The sequence below is a fragment of the Rhinatrema bivittatum genome, unplaced genomic scaffold (assembly GCF_901001135.1).
Source record: "Rhinatrema bivittatum unplaced genomic scaffold, aRhiBiv1.1, whole genome shotgun sequence".
NCBI classification, from domain to species: domain Eukaryota; kingdom Metazoa; phylum Chordata; class Amphibia; order Gymnophiona; family Rhinatrematidae; genus Rhinatrema; species Rhinatrema bivittatum.
Window position 1 is genome coordinate 301,566 of NW_021820411.1, and position 17,498 is coordinate 319,063.

Sequence of the window (17,498 nt, forward strand, 5' to 3'; positions counted from 1 at the left end):
GTAAGGATGGCTTAAAGGGGATAGTGAATCGCGGGTTGGACTAACGCGGCCAAATTGTGAGTAGAAAGCGGGTTAGAAGCAGGGTAACTGCGGCCGCACTTTACTGTATTGGCCTGTTAATTAGTTAGGGGTGGTAACCGCCACAATAAGCAAGCTACTCCCACTCTTATTTGTTTACCCAGCCTGTGCAATTCAGTCCTTGTTGGTTGTTGTCTGTATATAATGCCTCTGTATTGCTCCATGGTGAGACCGCACCTTGAATACTGTGTACAATTCTGGTCGCCGCATCTCAAAAAGATATAATTGCACTGGGAAAGGTTCAGAGAAGGACGATCAAAATGATAAAGGGGATGGAACAACTCCCCTATGAGGAAAGACTAAAGAGGTTAGGACTTTTCAGCTTGGAGAAGGGACGACTGAGGGGGGATATGATAGAGGTGTTTAAAATCATGAGAGGTCTAGAACGGGTAGATGTGAATCAGTTATTTACTCTTTCAGATAGTAGAAGGACTAGGGGGCACTTCATGAAGTTAGCATGGGGCACATTTAAAACTAATCGGAGAAAATTCTTTTTCACTCAACGCACAATTAAACTCTGGAATTTGTTGCCAGAGGAGGTGGTTAGTGCAGTTAGTGTAGCTGTGTTCAAAAAAGGATTGGATAAGTTCTTGGAGGAGAAGACCATTAACCTGCTATTAATCAAGTTTACTTAGGGAATACCCACTGCCATTAGTAATGGTAACATGGAATAGACTTAGTTTTTGGGTACTTGCCAGGTTCTTGTGGCCTGGTTTTGGCCTCTTTTGGAAACAGGATGCTGGGCTTGATGGACCCTTGGTCTGACCCAGCATGGCAATTTCTTATGTTCTTCTTATGACCCTGATGCTGTACTCTTAAATTCAGTGATGAGGATCATTATTGCTGTATCCCCTCCATCCAGCACCTCCTCTGACTGTCAATGTTTGGATTGTAAGTGACAGAAAACTTTCTTACATATACTGCCTCCGACACAGGTCAATCATTCATGCGCTGCCTTATCTCTGCTGACGTTTTGCATTGCTGCATTCACTGACACTGCTTTATCATTTTAAAACAAAACAAAGCATATATAATTATTTTTTCCAAATCCACCATTCTTGCCTACCGTAGTTACCCAGTTTTCTTAATTCTTCATGGAGCTAATACATCTTTCAGCAGCAGCTGTATGTACGAGTGTCTGAAGAGCTGTGATCGCTGCAGGGCTAAGCCAACGGTGCTGTCTCCCTTTCAGATGAGTCTGGGTGGTAACATGACTGAGGGAGGGATGGCCTTCTTTTTAATAAAACAACAGATCATGCTCCTTAACCACATACACATTGTGCTAAGTGAATTTGCTAATTCATTTTGGAGCTGCTTGAGCTGTCTGATAAATGAAAATGCACCACAACACTAATCTCTCTGCATCTGCAGTCCTGCTGTGTTGTACAAAATTTGGGACTGACTAGTACAGCTTTAAAAGTGCAGCTCCAAAGCCTATGCTTGCCTGCAGTGTCACTTTATTTATTTATTTATTTTATTTATTTATTTATTGTTTTTGTTATACCGAGTTTCATGATAGGCATCACATCAACCCGGTTTACAAATAACAAGGAGTGTAAAGCATAACGTAACGTAAAAAACAATATTTTCAATAAGAACCTTGAACTTTAAATACAGTGAATCAGAAAAAGGGAGAGGGAAAGTTACAAAAAACAAGGAAAATAAACTTGGGATGGAAGGGGAGAAATTGAACAGCACAATATTTACATTTCAGCCTATTGATACATTAGAATAGCAAGTGAAAAATAAGACTATGAAACGGTACATAGGTAATCAAATGAATAATATGACAGTTGTGTATGGTAATAGTATGATAAATATTCAGCAGGAATTAGTGAGAGAGGGTTTGAGGTTGGTTGATTCGTGTTTACATTCCATTATTGCATACGAGTTAGTGCTAGTGAGAGGAGGTTTTATTCAAGGCTTGGAAATGCTTTTTTGAAAAGCCAAGTTTTTAGTCTTTTCCTAAATGTTAAAGAGCATGGCTCTTGTCTCAAATCAGGTGGGATCGAGTTCCAGAGAGCTGGACCTGCTGATGAGAAGGCTCTGAGACTCAAGGATTTATGTTGGTAGGTTTTGGCCTTTGGAATTTGGAGTGACTCTTTGTAGTGTTCCCTGATAGGCCTGGCGGAGGTGAATTTTTTAAGTGGTATTTGTAGGTCAAGTTGCGTGTGTTGGTTGATAGTTTTGTATATGATGTTAATGGTTTTGTACATGATTCTATAGTGGATCGGAAGCCAATGGAGGTTTTTGAGAATAGGTGAAATGTGGTCAATTTTCCTGGAATTTGTAAGGACTCTGGCTGCAGAGTTCTGAACCATTTGTAAAGGTTTGGTGTAAGAAGCTGGGAGGCCTAATAGTAATGAGTTGCAATAATCTAGTTTGGAAAAGATTATTGCTTGCAAGATTGTTCTGAAGTCCTGAGTGTGAAACAGCGGTTTTATTCTTTTCAGGATATGTAATTTGTAGAAGCAATCTTTGGTGGTTTGGTTAATGAATGTTTTGAGGTTGAGACGATTGTCTAGGATGGCTCCTAAGTCTCTTACGTGGGTTGTTTGAAGGAGTGTGGGTGGTTTAGGAAGTGTGTTATTGTTTTCCGGTGATATGAGCAGGAATTCTGTTTTCGAAGCATTGAGTACAAGGTTAGACTGTTGAGGAGAAGTTTAATTTCTAATAGGCAACTGTCCCAGTATTCCATTGTTTTTGAGATTGATTCTTTTATAGGGATTACGATCTGTACGTCGTCTGCAAAAAGGAAATGTTTCAGGCTTAATTTTGTTAGTAGTTGGCAGAGTGGTAGCAGGTAGACATTGAAAAGGGTGGGTGAAAGTGATGATCCTTGCGGCACTCCTCTATTAGAAGGGTGGTATTGGGATTCTTTATTATGAATTTTGACTCTGTATCCTCTGTTTTCTAGAAATGTTTTGAACCAGTTTAGTGTGGCACCTGTTAAACCAATGTTTGCCAGCTGTTTTAGAAGAAGGGCGTGGTTGACGGTGTCAAAGGCCGCCGAGAAGTCAAGGAGGATTAGAAAATATGCTTGGCCTTTATCAATACCAGAGAGTAGGTAGTCCATGAGTGAAATTAGTAGCGTTTCGGTGCTTGCGGCTTTGCGAAAACCATATTGGTTTGGGGACAGAATACTGTGGTCCTCTAGGTAGTTGGATAGTTGGGTGTTTACCAGTTTTTCCATGATTTTAGCTATAAATGGTAGGTTGGAAATAGGGCGGAAGTTGTTGGGATCACATGCATTTAGATTTGGTTTTTTTTAGCAGTGGCTTGATTGAGGCAGTTTTTAGGTCATCTGGGTAGATGCCATGTGATAAGGAGCAGTTTATAATATCTGCTAGGGTTTTTGCTATTGTGTCCGGGATAAGAAGAAGCATTTTGGTAGGGATTTGATCAAATGGGTGTGATGACGGTTTCATTCTTTTTAATACATTTTGTATCTCTGTGATTGTGATGGGTTCAAAGGCATTAAGCTGGATGTCTTTATTTTGGGGAAGATATGTGTTATCTGGAGACGTAGTGTTTGGAATCAGCTGATTAAGGAGATCCGATATTTTTTTGTTAAAATGAAGAGCCAATTCGTCTGCTTTAGTCTGGGCTTGTTCGGGTGGTATATCTGGAGTGATAGGTTTAGTGAGGCTGGAAACGAAGGCGAATAGAGCTTTTGAGTCAAAGCTGAGATGATGAACCTTTCGGGCATAGTAGTCTCTTTTGATTTTCAACGTGGTACTTTTGTAAAGATGGAGTGATCGTTTGTAATCAGAGAGTGAGGCTGGTGAAGGGGCTTTGCGCCATTTTCTTTCTTTTTGCCGAAGTAATTGTTTGAGTTTTCGTAGTTCATCATTATACCAGGGTTGACGTTTGGATGTATTAGCAGACCTTGTTTTGGTTGTCAGTGGGCAGAGAGTGTTTGCTATAGATTTTGTTATTTTGGACCAGGATTGGAGGGCAGCGTTAGGGGTAGATACTTCAATGAGTGGTAGATCCGAGGTTAGAGCTTTACTTAGATGTTCCGAGTTGCAAGGTTTTCTGTATAGGAAAGAGGGTCTTGAGTTGAGTTTGGAGTCTGATCGAGGTAAGGAAAAACTGGTGGAGATTAGAGAATGATCTGACCATGGGACTTTTTTGCAATTTGGTTGTTTTGTAAGAGAAATACCAGTGTTTGTAAAGAGTAGATCGAGCGTGTGGCCTGCTTTGTGGGTGGGTTTATTGATTTGTTGTCTGAATCCCATCGCTGACAGTGCGGTGAGGAGGGCTTCACAGTTTGTAGAGAGGGGAACTTTGTCAACATGTAAATTGAAGTCACCCAGGATTATAGCAGGGGAGTCAAGATTGAGATGCAGAGTTATGGTTTCGATGATAGGAGAGGAGTCTGACTCTAGTAAGCCTGGTGGGGCGTAGACTAGCAGGATTTGGAGTTGTTCTGATTTGAACAATCCTAGTTCTAGTTTAGTTACTGTGCTGATGGGGTGGTGTGAGAACCTTAAGGATTTTTTTGCAGCTAGGAAGATACCCCCTCCTCTTTTTTTTTGTCTTGGGATGGAGAAGAAATCGTAAGTCTGCGTTGGTAATTGGTTAATGAGTGTGATGTCCGTGGATTTGAGCCATGTTTCTGTTATGGCGCAAACGTCTGGGGTTGTGTCCTGCAGTATGTCGTTGAGTATAAGAGTTTTGTTGGTGAGAGATTGGGCGTTGAATAGGATTATGGTGAATAGGGTGAGGCCTAGTAACTGTGTAGTGGGGGAAATCATGATTGGGATGAGTGATTTGTAGGTGCGTGGTCGGTAGTACATTATTGTTCAGGTTGGATCGGTGCTGGATGAGTGCTACCGGAGCTTGAATGTGCTGCTAGAGACTGGATGTGTGCTTCTGTAGCCTGGATGAGTGCTGCTAGAGATTGGATGCGTGCCTCTGGAGACTGGATGCGTGCCGCAGGAGACTGGATGCGTGCTGCTGGATGAGTGCCTCTGGAGACTGGATGAGTGCTGCAGGAGACTGGATGAGTGCCTCTGGAGACTGGATGAGTGCCTCTGGAGACTGGATGAGTGCTGCTGGATGAGTGCTGCAGGAGACTGGATGAGTGCTGCAGGAGACTGGATGAGTGCTGCTGGATGAGTGCCTCTGGAGACTGGATGAGTGCTGCAGGAGACTGGATGAGTGCCTCTGGGGACTGGATGAGTGCCTCTGGAGACTGGATGAGTGCTACTGGATGAGTGCCTCTGGAGACTGGATGAGTGCTGCAGGAGACTGGATGAGTGCTGCAGGAGACTGGATGAGTGCCTCTGGGGACTGGATGAGTGCTGCTGGATGAGTGCTGCAGGAGACTGGATGAGTGCCTCTGGAGACTGGATGAGTGCTGCAGGAGACTGGATGAGTGCCTCTGGGGACTGGATGAGTGCCTCTGGAGACTGGATGAGTGCTGCTGGATGAGTGCCTCTGGAGACTGGATGAGTGCTGCAGGAGACTGGATGAGTGCTGCTGGATGAGTGCCTCTGGAGACTGGATGAGTGCTGCAGGAGACTGGATGAGTGCTGCAGGAGACTGGATGAGTGCTGCTGGATGAGTGCCTCTGGAGACTGGATGAGTGCTGCAGGAGACTGGATGAGTGCCTCTGGGGACTGGATGAGTGCTGCTGGATGAGTGCCTCTGGAGACTGGATGAGTGCTGCAGGAGACTGGATGAGTGCTGCTGGATGAGTGCCTCTGGGGACTGGATGAGTGCTGCTGGATGAGTGCCTCTGGGGACTGGATGAGTGCCTCTGGAGACTGGATGAGTGCTGCAGGAGACTGGATGAGTGCTGCTGGATGAGTGCCTCTGGAGACTGGATGAGTGCTGCAGGAGACTGGATGAGTGCCTCTGGGGACTGGATGAGTGCCTCTGGAGACTGGATGAGTGCTGCTGGATGAGTGCCTCTGGAGACTGGATGAGTGCTGCAGGAGACTGGATGAGTGCTGCTGGATGAGTGCCTCTGGAGACTGGATGAGTGCCTCTGGGGACTGGATGAGTGCCTCTGGAGACTGGATGAGTGCTGCTGGATGAGTGCCTCTGGAGACTGGATGAGTGCTGCAGGAGACTGGATGAGTGCTGCAGGAGACTGGATGAGTGCTGCTGGATGAGTGCCTCTGGGGACTGGATGAGTGCTGCTGGATGAGTGCCTCTGGGGACTGGATAAGTGCTGCAGGAGACTGGATGAGTGCTGCTGGATGAGTGCCTCTGGGGACTGGATGAGTGCTGCTGGAGACTGGATGAGTGCTGCAGGAGACTGGATGAGTGCCGCAGGAGACTGGATGAGTGCTGCTGGATGAGTGCTGCAGGAGACTGGATGAGTGCTGCAGGAGACTGGATGAGTGCTGCTGGATGAGTGCCTCTGGGGACTGGATGAGTGCCTCTGGGGACTGGATGAGTGCTGCTGGAGACTGGATGAGTGCCGCTGGAGACTGGATGAGTGCTGCAGGAGACTGGATGAGTGCTGCTGGAGACTGGATGAGTGCTGCAGGAGACTGGATGAGTGCTGCTGGAGACTGGATGAGTGCTGCAGGAGACTGGATGAGTGCTGCTGGATGAGTGCCTCTGGGGACTGGATGAGTGCCTCTGGGGACTGGATGAGTGCTGCTGGAGACTGGATGAGTGCCGCTGGAGACTGGATGAGTGGATGTGTGATCGCTGGATGGATGGATAAGGGTGGGTAATGGCTCTTGCTCTGGGACGCTCCAAGGAGCGCAACCTAAGGGGCAAGCCCCTTAGGTTGCGCTCCTTCGGGTGCGCGACGCCCCAGGGAGTGTCTGCAATTTAAGGGCCTGAAAACAGTGCTGGGCTAGACGGCTGGGTTGGGGGTGGGAGCAGTATTACTCACCACGTGGTCCTGCTGCTTCTCTTTATTTTGCAGGTTTCTGAGCCCTCTTGTCTCTTTTTTTCTCTTAATTTCCCGGTTCACTGTTCACTGCTGGCTCACAGAAGGGAGGGGTGAGCGGGCTCTTGCCCCGACTGAGCTGTGCCGACCGCACGAGCCCCTGCAGTGGAGGAGGACAGAGACTGAGAAAGGATCCTGGCAGAAAGAGGGACGCCCAGGGAAGCGTCTGTAATTTAAACGCCTGAAAACAGTGCTGGGCTGGGGGTGGGAGCAGTATCACTCACCACGTGGTCCTGCTGCTTCTCTTTATTTTGCAGGTTTCTGAGCCCTCTTGTCTCTTTTTTTCTCTTAATTTTCTCTTAATTTTAACTTTCTCTGCAACGCTGCACCTGTGTTTGCTATATGCCTCCATATCAAGATCTGAGCCTGTTTTATCTGTTATGGAAGCTGGCACAACTTGAAAACCTTTGTTTTTTGGGTTAGAAACATTTCTGACAGAAAGAGATTCACTGGGGAACGCGTAGATCACCACCAGCTTTATTACAATCTGTGCGAGCCTCCTTATCTCTATTTGGATACAATAGGCACTCTTCTGATGTCACCAACATCTGGAGCTGAGCACAGAAAGTTGTCTGAGCATGCTTGGACTGTGATGTCACTACAAACTAAGGTCAAGAAAAATGCTTGCCCACACTCCGTCACCATGCTGCCTCATATAAATAGGCTCAAAACCAGGTATACAAAATGCACACTTTGTGCATTTCTCAGGTAATTTGCATTAATTGCCAGGTCTCTGGGCCTCTCTGTTTACTGCTCCAGCCATGCTCCCTTCAGTAAGCCTGTAGGTAGGGGTACATATATACTGTAGGTAGGGGTACCAAATACTTTAGGTATGCCACTGCCCCTACCTACAGGGGCAGTGGCATACCTAAAGTATTTGGTACCTGGGGCGGAATCTTCCTTTGGCACCCCCAATATATAATTTTAAAATGTCCTAAACTTTGATAAAATATTTCAAAACAGCAGACACATCAAATAACACCCAATAATTAAAACTAATAAGGATTTTAAAAATGTCCTACTCTCCATATATCTGTCATCTTAAAATTGTCATAGACTGGGGGCATACATGCACACACAATATGCTCCCTCTCTCTCTCTCTCTCTCACACACACACAAAACTGAACCACAACCAGAAGCCAGATTCTGTATGCAGTGCAACAATGGAAAAGCAGAAAATCACTATTCCTCAAAACAATACAATCAAGAAATTTAAATCAATCAGAATAGTAAAACCATACTAAAAATATAAATTTCAGAACAGCTGTTGCATAGAATAATATTCAATAATTAGAATCTCCTGCACAAATTTTTTAAAATTTTCTAAACATTGATAAAATATTTCAAAAACAGTAGACATCAAATAATACCCCGTAATTAAAATTAATAAGGATTTTAAAAATCCTCCACTCTCCATACCAGTCATTCTGAGATTGTCATAGACTAAGGGTACACATACTACACACACACACACACACACACACACACACACACACACACACAGACAGACATAAACAAAATGTGCTCCCTCTATCTTATGCACACATATACATGCTTGGTGAGAGAAGGGGGAGCTTGAGCATATGTATGTGAGACAGACACATGTTTCCTCCGTCTGTCTCTCTCTCTCACAAATACATACACACACACACCCCTGCTTCCTCTGTATCTCTCACACACAATTCCTCTGTCTCTCTCTCACACACACACACACACACACACACCCGCTTCCTCTGTATCTCTCTCACACACACACACACACACCCCCACTTCCTCTGTATCTCTCACACACAATTCCTCTGTCTCTCTCACAAACACACATACACACTCCCCCCGCTTCCTCTGTATCTCTCACACATGATTCCTCATTCTCTCACACACACCCCTGCTTCCTCTGTCTCTCTCACACACACCCACCCCCACTTCCTCTGTATCTCTCACACCCGCTGCCTCTGTCTCTCTCTCACACACACACCCGCTTCCTCTGTATCTCTCACACACAATTCCTCTGTCTCTCTCTCACACACACACCCCTGCTTCCTCTGTATCTCTCACACCCCGCTTCCTCTGTCTCTCTCACACACACACACACCCCCGCTTCTTCTGTATCTCTCACACACAATTCCTCTGTCTCTCTCACACACACACACATTCACCCCCCCCGCTTCTTCTGTATCTCTCACACATTCACACCCCCCCGCTTCCTCTATCTCTCACACATGATTCCTCCTTCTCTCACACACACCCCCGCTTCCTCTGTATCTCTCTCACACACACACACACACACACACACACCCCCGCTTCCTCTGGTATCTCTCACCCTCGCTTCCTCTGTCTCTCTCACACACACACACCCCCCCGCTTCCTCTGTATCTCTCACACACACACACATACACACACCCCCACTTCCTCTCTCTCTCTCACACCTGCTTCCTCTGTCTCTCTCACACACACACCTGCTTCCTCTGTCTCTCACACACACACATACCCCCACTTCCTCTGTATCTCTCACACACACACACACCCCTGCTTCCTCTGTATTTCTCATACCCACTTCCTTTGTCTCTCACACACACACACATTCTTTCAGGGAGCTGTGACCTATAGGGGAGGGGGGAGCAAAGAGAGTGCTGAGGTCAGGAAGAAAGGAAGGTGAAGAATGTTGAGGGGGGAAGTGTTGGGGTGGGGAGAAAGAGGATTAGATGGGGTGGTGATGGAAGAGAGAAAGCTAATGTAGAGAGCCATTTTGGTTCTCTATTCCAGTTCAGGATTAAACTAATTCTTGTGTGGGAAGGAAAAATAATAACAATTTTGGATAGTTAGCTAAGTACAGCTGTAAAAATCATTTCATCACGTCCCATTAATTCAGTGAAAGTCTTGTTTGAGAGCCAAAGCTGCTTTCGCTGTGTTTCCTACTGCCTAAGTAATTCAGCGCTCATCCCTGCAGTAAGGGTTATTTTTGCAAGCTCGGGCTGAATCATTCCCCAGCGCTCAGAGGCTGCCGTTTGCTTTACAGATGTGGTAAGTGCCAGCCACCCTGAATAACTGACACCGCGGCACAGTTTGTTTTACAGGTGTCCTTTCCTCATTTGCTTTTCCTTTCTGCTTGGTTCCCTCCCACTTGCCCCAGCGTCTGTTTTTCAGACCTTTGCTGGGGTAACGTAGCCCCTGCCCTCCGCCTGGCAAGGCTGGACTCCCTGCTTTTAAGAAATAACTCTGCTGCTTGCAGGGGACGCAATGGAGAGGAAAGACAAAGAAGTGACCAGAAGGAAATCCTCCCTCTCTCAGGCAAAGTTTCAAACATAAACAAATCAGAGAGCAAGGGCTGCAGTCGGGCAGAAAACCCATGGAAATGTTGCCGGGAGTCCAGATGTGCGCCCAACATCTGCGCCACTGGAATGGCTTTCTGAGCCAGCAGGATGAGAGTTAGAAGCCCATTATCCCCTACCAACCACATAACCACATAAAATAAAAATAAGTGATCCCTTTATTGCAAATCCTTTCCTTCTGTATGGTTGCTTTAATTCCTTTCAGGGGCTCGGCTCCCTTCTCTGTCAGTCTGACGGGAATGCTGGGGTTTTGTCTTAGGGGGTTGGCTTCCTCGCTTTTTGTTTCGTTCTGAATATTTTGAAAAGTATTTCTTTGCTGCCCAATGATCGCTGTTTGGCTTCTGCAGTGCCGGTTCAAGAACTTGTTTCGTCTTCGTATGTTTATTAGAAAATGGAATGGAAGGCATTGCGTATCCTGATGATCGAACGCCTTGGGACACTTTTAATAAGAACAGTCACTTTCTCACCCCCCCCATCGCCTCTGGCACCCCTCCCCTCCTCCACCTGCAGGCAGCCTGGCTCCTCCGTGAGGCTGTGCTATTCGTCCCCGGGAAACGGCAGCGCTCTGGCCTGAGGAAGAAAAGCGCAAACCTCAAAAGCGTGCCACAGAGGTATTAATCCACTAAAAAGGTCTCATCTAAAGAGCAGGACCCCAGAGCCTCCAGGAGAGGAGCCGTTCTGAAGTGCTAGAACAATATCTGCAGGTCTTCGGTCACATGAGGAGGATTACAGGTGCAGCTGAGGGGATGCCATTGGGTCTGCACCAGGAAAGGCTCTGCTGGATCTGAGAACATTGAACTGGCCCGCTGCATTGAGAAACATTGATGAGCTGCACAGGTTGCTTATGCTGGCAAGGTCTGCACTAGAGCCGGCTTTCTCTGAGGATAGGAGATGCAATGAGCACAGAAGGTACAGCTGTAAAAACACCACTGGTTGAAATGCACTCGCTGTGCAGGGACAGCGGCCTAGCCTGAGAAGCAGGGAGGGATGTCAGGGTTCAGGCAAATCATACTTCTCCCACTGACACTCCTTGTGACCTTGTGCAAGTCACTTCATTTCCCATTGCTTCAGGTACCCACTCACTGGGGCAGGGACTTACTGTACCTGAATACTTATCACCATTGTACAGCACTGTGCATGGCCGGTAGCACTATAAAAATCATATGTATACGGCACTGACACAGCTATACAAATGCCAGTAAGGCTGATGATTTAGGTGGTAAAGGCACTATCAGCTCTTGCTGAGATCCAGCAGAGTCAGAAGACAAGGCACAATCTTCAAGGTTACCAACTAGTTCAGCAATGCTTTGCTCATTTAAAATAGTAACTTTATATATTCATCACAACACTATACACAAATTAATTCTCCTCTGCACCTTCCCAGCGGAGCACCATCATGTCATAAGCATCACAGCCAGATATGCATTCATAGGGGGAAAGGTTCTGCCCTAAATATGGACATCATGGTGGATGAAGGAAACGGACCACCGTATCCATCATCAGCAAATAGAAGGTGAGGAAAAAGAAGAGAGAACAAAACAATTTGGGCATGGAACTGGATTCAGATGAGGGCCAAAACTGGGCCCTGACTTTTACAGCATAGGCTATTGATAGGCAGTCAGGACTGCTTCTACGGCCATGTCTGATTGTAAACATTACTACCCTTAACATTAACACAAGGCTTGGGAGTAACCGGCATGGAGCAGGAGTTACTATCGGGCCGATACAGTACAGTGCACTCCGACGGAGCGCACTTAACCCGCCATTGGACGTGCGTTTTCCCTTACCCCTTATTCAGTAAGGGGCCGAAAACGCGCGTCCAATCCCCCGAACCTAATAGCGCCCGCAACATGCAAATGCACGTTGATAGCCCTATTAGGTATTCCCGCGCAATACAGAAAGTAAAATGTGCAGCCAAGCCAAACATTTTGCTTTCAGAAATTAGCGCCTACCCAAAAGGTAGGCGCTAATTTCTCCAGGCACCGGGAAAGTGCACAGAAAAGCAGTAAAAACTGCTTTTCTGTGCACCCTCCGACTTAATGTTATGGCGATATTAAGTCGGAGGTCCCAAAGGGTAAAAAAAAGTAAAAAAATAAAAAAAAATTTGAAGTTGGCCCGCGGCTGTTGGGTCGAAAACCGGATGCTCAATTTTGCCGGCTCGGAAACCGGACGCCGGCAAAATTGAGCATCAGCTGTGAAACCCACTGACAGCTGCTGCTCCGGTCCAAAAGGAGGCGCTAGGGACGTGCTAGTGTCCCTAGCGCCTCCTTTTGCCTGTTTTTACCGCCGGGCCTCATTTAAATACAGAATCGCAGCACAGGAGAGTGGCCTGTGCATTCGCCCGCTCTCCCGTGGACTTTACTGTATCGGCCCGTACGTTAGGAAACTTGCTGGGCAGACTGGATGGACCATTAGGATTTTCCTGCCGGTGTTACTACGTATGATTTCCATGCACAGATGAATGGTGTGACCACACCTGGAGTATCACGTGCTATTCTGGCCACGGCATCTCAGGAAAGGTACAGCAGAAGCAGACAAGATGCACAGAAGGGCGGCAGGAATGATTACGGGCTGGAACGATCCCTTATGAAGAAAGGCGTAACCGGGTGAGGCTCTTTAGCATGGAGAGACTGCGGAGAGGAAATCTAACAGAGGGTCACAGATTCGTGAGTGGCATAGGGCAGGTTCAGAGGAAGGGCAATCTACTCCTCTCAGTTGTACTGGAACAAGGGGACCTCTTCAAGAAACTCACAGATTTCAAGCACATTCAGAAAGTAAGCAGAGAATTCAATTATGGGATTTTCTGCCAAAGCCAGTAATTTAGTTCAGTCTGAAACACGTTTATTTTTTATATTCTCTTATGTTTGTTTTTATTTTTTTGGGGGGGGGGGGGGGCGTTCTCTTTTATGCCATATTCCTTGTTTATCGAGATTATGTGATTTCCTTATCTCTGTTCATTTTTTTGTAAAAACCTCTAAATGTAAAATTATTTAAAAAACAGAGAAAGGTTCTTCAAAACTTTCTTTTTTTTTGGGGAGGGGGGTGAGTGGGTTATGAAGAGATGGAGCAAGAGTTAAAAGCAGAAGTTGGGCAGAATTTTCCTCTTTCTACCCCCTTTTTCTCATGAAGTGGGTCTGATTTGCTTCCCTGATAACGGAAGGCGCTTGCAGGGCTGTGGCAGAGCTCGTGCCCGGACAGGAGAACAGATCTCAGGAAAGACAGAACGAGAGAAGGTGAGCAGCAGACAAGGACCGGCTGGGCTGCCACACCTCTGCCATCGCAAGCCTCACTTCTCCCTCTCACCACCAAGGTCCCTTCCTGTCTGCCCTCGGCGCGCTTGACCTCTGCTGAGAGCTGACTGCAGGTATCTGCCCTTAGCCCTCGCTACTGGATTTCCTCCACGCCACCTCCCTCGCCCTCTCTTCTGCTTTATTTGTAACACAAAACTGTTGTTGTTTTCCCCCAGTGACCAAACGGTCAGTCTCACGCTCTGTCCCAGGCCCTCTTTCCATGCCAGACAAAAAACCCTGCTCCTTCCGGCAACCCAAACTGTCAAAATTAATACCCCCCCCCCCCCAAACCTACCTTACCCCATCCACAGGTCCAACATTTCTAAATTGTGCAGGAATGATCCCCAGGTGTTCCTGCCCCAGCGACCGGTACATAAAATTGGTGCCGGCTGGGCCCTGTAGCTGGTACCAGTCTGTTGTACAGAAAAGCCTGCACTGCTGCGGTGCCTCCCAGAAAACCCTGCAAAAAAAGGCGCTTGGAACCCCTATGGCATTAGATCTATTGTAAGACGTGTATGGGGTGGGTCTGGCCCTTGGACATCCTTGAGTAAACTGAATGACAGCAATAGAATAAACTTCCTACACCAAAACAGTACTAACTGCAACCACGCAAACAGGAATAACCTCATATATGAAAAGGAAAATATTACCAGGCCCTAAAACCCCTCCTGTTAGGAAAGCAGAACAAACCAGTCAGCTCTAAATTCCTACATGGAAACAACATGCAAGCAGAATACCTCACCTCGCTTACACATGAAGAACATAGACAGAGCCTCACCAAATACAGAATAAATGTGCAGACAGAAACTGAACTGGAAACTGCAACAAGCCAGACTCTGAATGCAGTGAAGCAATGGAAAAACAGAAACATCACAAGCTCATAAATCATCAATAAAATCAAGAAATATAAATCAATCATAGTAAGCAGTACTAATAAAAAGAATATTGCCAAACAAATGACAAATAGAATAATATCCAATAATTAAGAACTCAAATAATACATTTTAAAAATTTCCAAGCAGCAATAAAACATTTCAAAATAGCAGACACATTAAATGCCTAATAATTAAAACAAGAAGGGAAAAATCTCCAGTTTCCCATATCCGAAAACTTTTGATTTCCAGTCACCCTCAGCTTAGCAGATTAGTGGGAGTGGCACAAATTGTTCACCCCCCCCCCCCCAAAGTAGGCTTCCATTGACACACATGTAAAAAAGCCAACTGTTATCAGTTCTTACCAGTTTTCACACGTTACTCCCCATGCTTAAGCTGTATCCAAGTTTTTCTCTCCCCCTGTTCTATGTAAGACAACTTTGTCACTGTTTTTTTATGGTTGCAATGTAAACCAGAGTGATAATGAACTCTGTTATTTGAACTTCGGTATAGAAAAGTTATAAATAAATAAATAAATAAATGTACATACATCCCTCCCAGGCAGGCTCCCATTCACACCCACACCCACACACACCCATCCCCCCAGGCAGGCTCCCATTCACACCCACACACACCCATCCCCCCAGGCAGGCTCCCATTCAGACCCACACACACACACACCCATCTCCCCAGGCAGGCTCCCAATCACACCCACACCCACGCATATCCATCCCCCCAGGCAGGCTCCCATTCACTCACACACACACACACACGCACACCCATCCCCCCCAGGCAGGCTCCCATTCACACCCACACACACCCATCCCCCCAGGCAGGCTCCCATTCACACACATACACACACACACATGCCCTCATTCCCCCCAGACAGGCTCCCATTCACACACACAAGCACACCCATCCCCCCAGGCAGGCTCCTTTCTGCAGCTCCTGCTCATGCCAGCCAGCCCGCGGTATTTAACACTCTTGGTGTTAGCACTTCCTGTAGACTCATTTCACAGTGCACGAGATAAGCCTACAGGAAGTTCTAGCACCATGTAGTGAGCACGGCGAGGCAGGCTGGCACACAAGGAGGAGCCACAGAATGGCTCCCTATTCATCAGGTGGAGGGAGGCACGGGTCTCTCCATTCTTCTGCCACCAGTGGGATGAGATCTACCAGCAGACTCATGGGCCTTTCCCCTTTTCTGCTGCTAGTGGGATGGGGGTCTACTGGCGGCCGCATATTGCCTCTTGCTGCTCCGTTTAGTGGGCCCCTTGAACCACAGCTACCACCCTCCCGGGCGGGCCGCCCCGTGCAACTGCAGAGTTTGCACATCTGGTAGTGCCAGGCCTGGTAGTAGCTTGGTGATCATGTTAAATGCAAGCAGGAAGTCAAAGCCTTGCAGCCACTGAGCTCAGATGCAGACCCTGAGGGCTCCCAGAGGCAAATGAAAGGTGTTTGTGGACAGGACTGGGAGGGAGTTAAGGGAAAGGCTTTTGTGGCTCCTCCTCCCATGCAATCCCAATATGTTTTTTGTTTTTTTTTGGAAGAATATCTGATTTCACAACAATTGCTATTCAAGATTTTTCTGCTAGTTATCCTCTAGGGGCCAAAGGGATTTTAGGTGAATGGAGCCCAGTAAAAAGTATTGCTTTACAACACTCAGAACATTTTGCAAATTTGTATATTTGTATATTTCCTTAGAAAAACAAACGAGGAAGCCAGTTCTTACTTATAAGTGTTTTCTACACAACAACACAAAGGACTTTCTGCAGATCTGACAGGCACGGACTTAGCAGATCGATACCTTAGACAGAGAAAGGCAGTTACTTAAAAAAAAAAAAAAGCTGTTTGTTTTGTAATTATATTCTTTCTAGGATCCAAAAGGCACTCTACCCTTAGAGATACAGATGTAACCAAGAAATACTGCTTTTATCATATCTACTTATAAAAAAAATATTTATTTTCTCTTGTTTGCATGAAAAAAATCCCCCCACAAACGTTTTACTGGCTGTAAACACTGAAAAAACCCGAAATGCCGAAACTGTTTCCTTCCATATGTCAAGGCTTCTTTAAAAAAAAACCCCACAAAACTCTGCGTTTGCAAAGCTCATTTAGAAGTAAAACCCTGGGTGGGCCACGTGACAGAGCCCAGCTCCCAGCACCCCCCCCCCCGTCACTGTGGGTTAGGGTCACCGTGCGGGACTGTGAACAGAGGAAACAGTAACAGCAACCAACAAAAGAAAGGTACATTATCTGTAATATCTCTCTGTATAAGGGACTGGCTCAATGCATTCCTTGAACGCTCCCCTCCTCAGGTGCAAATAAAAAGGCGCCTTTCGGGGGGGGTCGGTGTGGTGACCTCTGGGCCCGGGAGCCCCGCGCGCTCCTCCTCCTCTTACCTGGGCAGGCGCCCCCCCTGGCTTTTCCCGCCGCGGCGCTGGGAAACGCGGCCTGGCTCCGGGATTGGGCGCGCTGCTCGCCACTTCTTGCACTTTCCTTTCCAGCCCCAAACTGGTCCGACAGGTCCGGCGGCAGCGGCAGTTTGCTCTTCCTCCAGGCATGCTCCGTGCTGCCGCTGCTGCAGGAAGAGCCGCTGCTTGTCCACCTTCCTTCTGGAAAGCGGCAATGCCCATGTCCAGGGTCACCCTGTGCAGGGTCACCCGCAGGGCAGGGCAGCGCTGGGCACAAGTCGTGCCAGGTCACCGGCCTGCACTCTTACCACCAACCTGCTTCCTCTTCCCCGTTAGGAAAAAGTGAATGGCACCGTCCCAGTACAATTATTTTTCTTTTAGTTTTTTTTTAAATTACCACTGCCTGTACAAGTACATTTAAGAGAGAGTCTCTGTTCCGTGGAGTTTACCGTCCAGTCAAGACAAATAAAAGACCGGGCAATTCACTTATTACAGAATATGGATAAATCTGTAAGGGCGCTACTCCAGGTACAGCCACGAAGGCAGGGGCTCACTGAGAGCCAGGGCCCAGTGCATGCACAATCCCACCAAAATC

General features: G+C 46.9%; 1 protein-coding gene across 2 annotated transcripts in view; it reads right to left on the bottom strand.

Annotated features, from left to right (window-relative positions):
* Positions 1 to 17,498, bottom strand: part of LOC115081610 (synaptotagmin-like protein 2) — a 251,242-nt gene that overhangs the window by 150,493 nt on the left and 83,251 nt on the right. The window contains exon 1 of one of the 2 annotated variants that reach the window (XM_029586034.1): positions 16,892 to 17,118. The exons of the other annotated variant lie outside the window; for it this stretch is intronic. The gene's annotated coding sequence lies outside the window, so the exon portion shown is untranslated. Of the gene's footprint in view, positions 1 to 16,891; positions 17,119 to 17,498 lie in introns of those variants that run through there. 2 annotated transcript variants of the gene reach the window in all.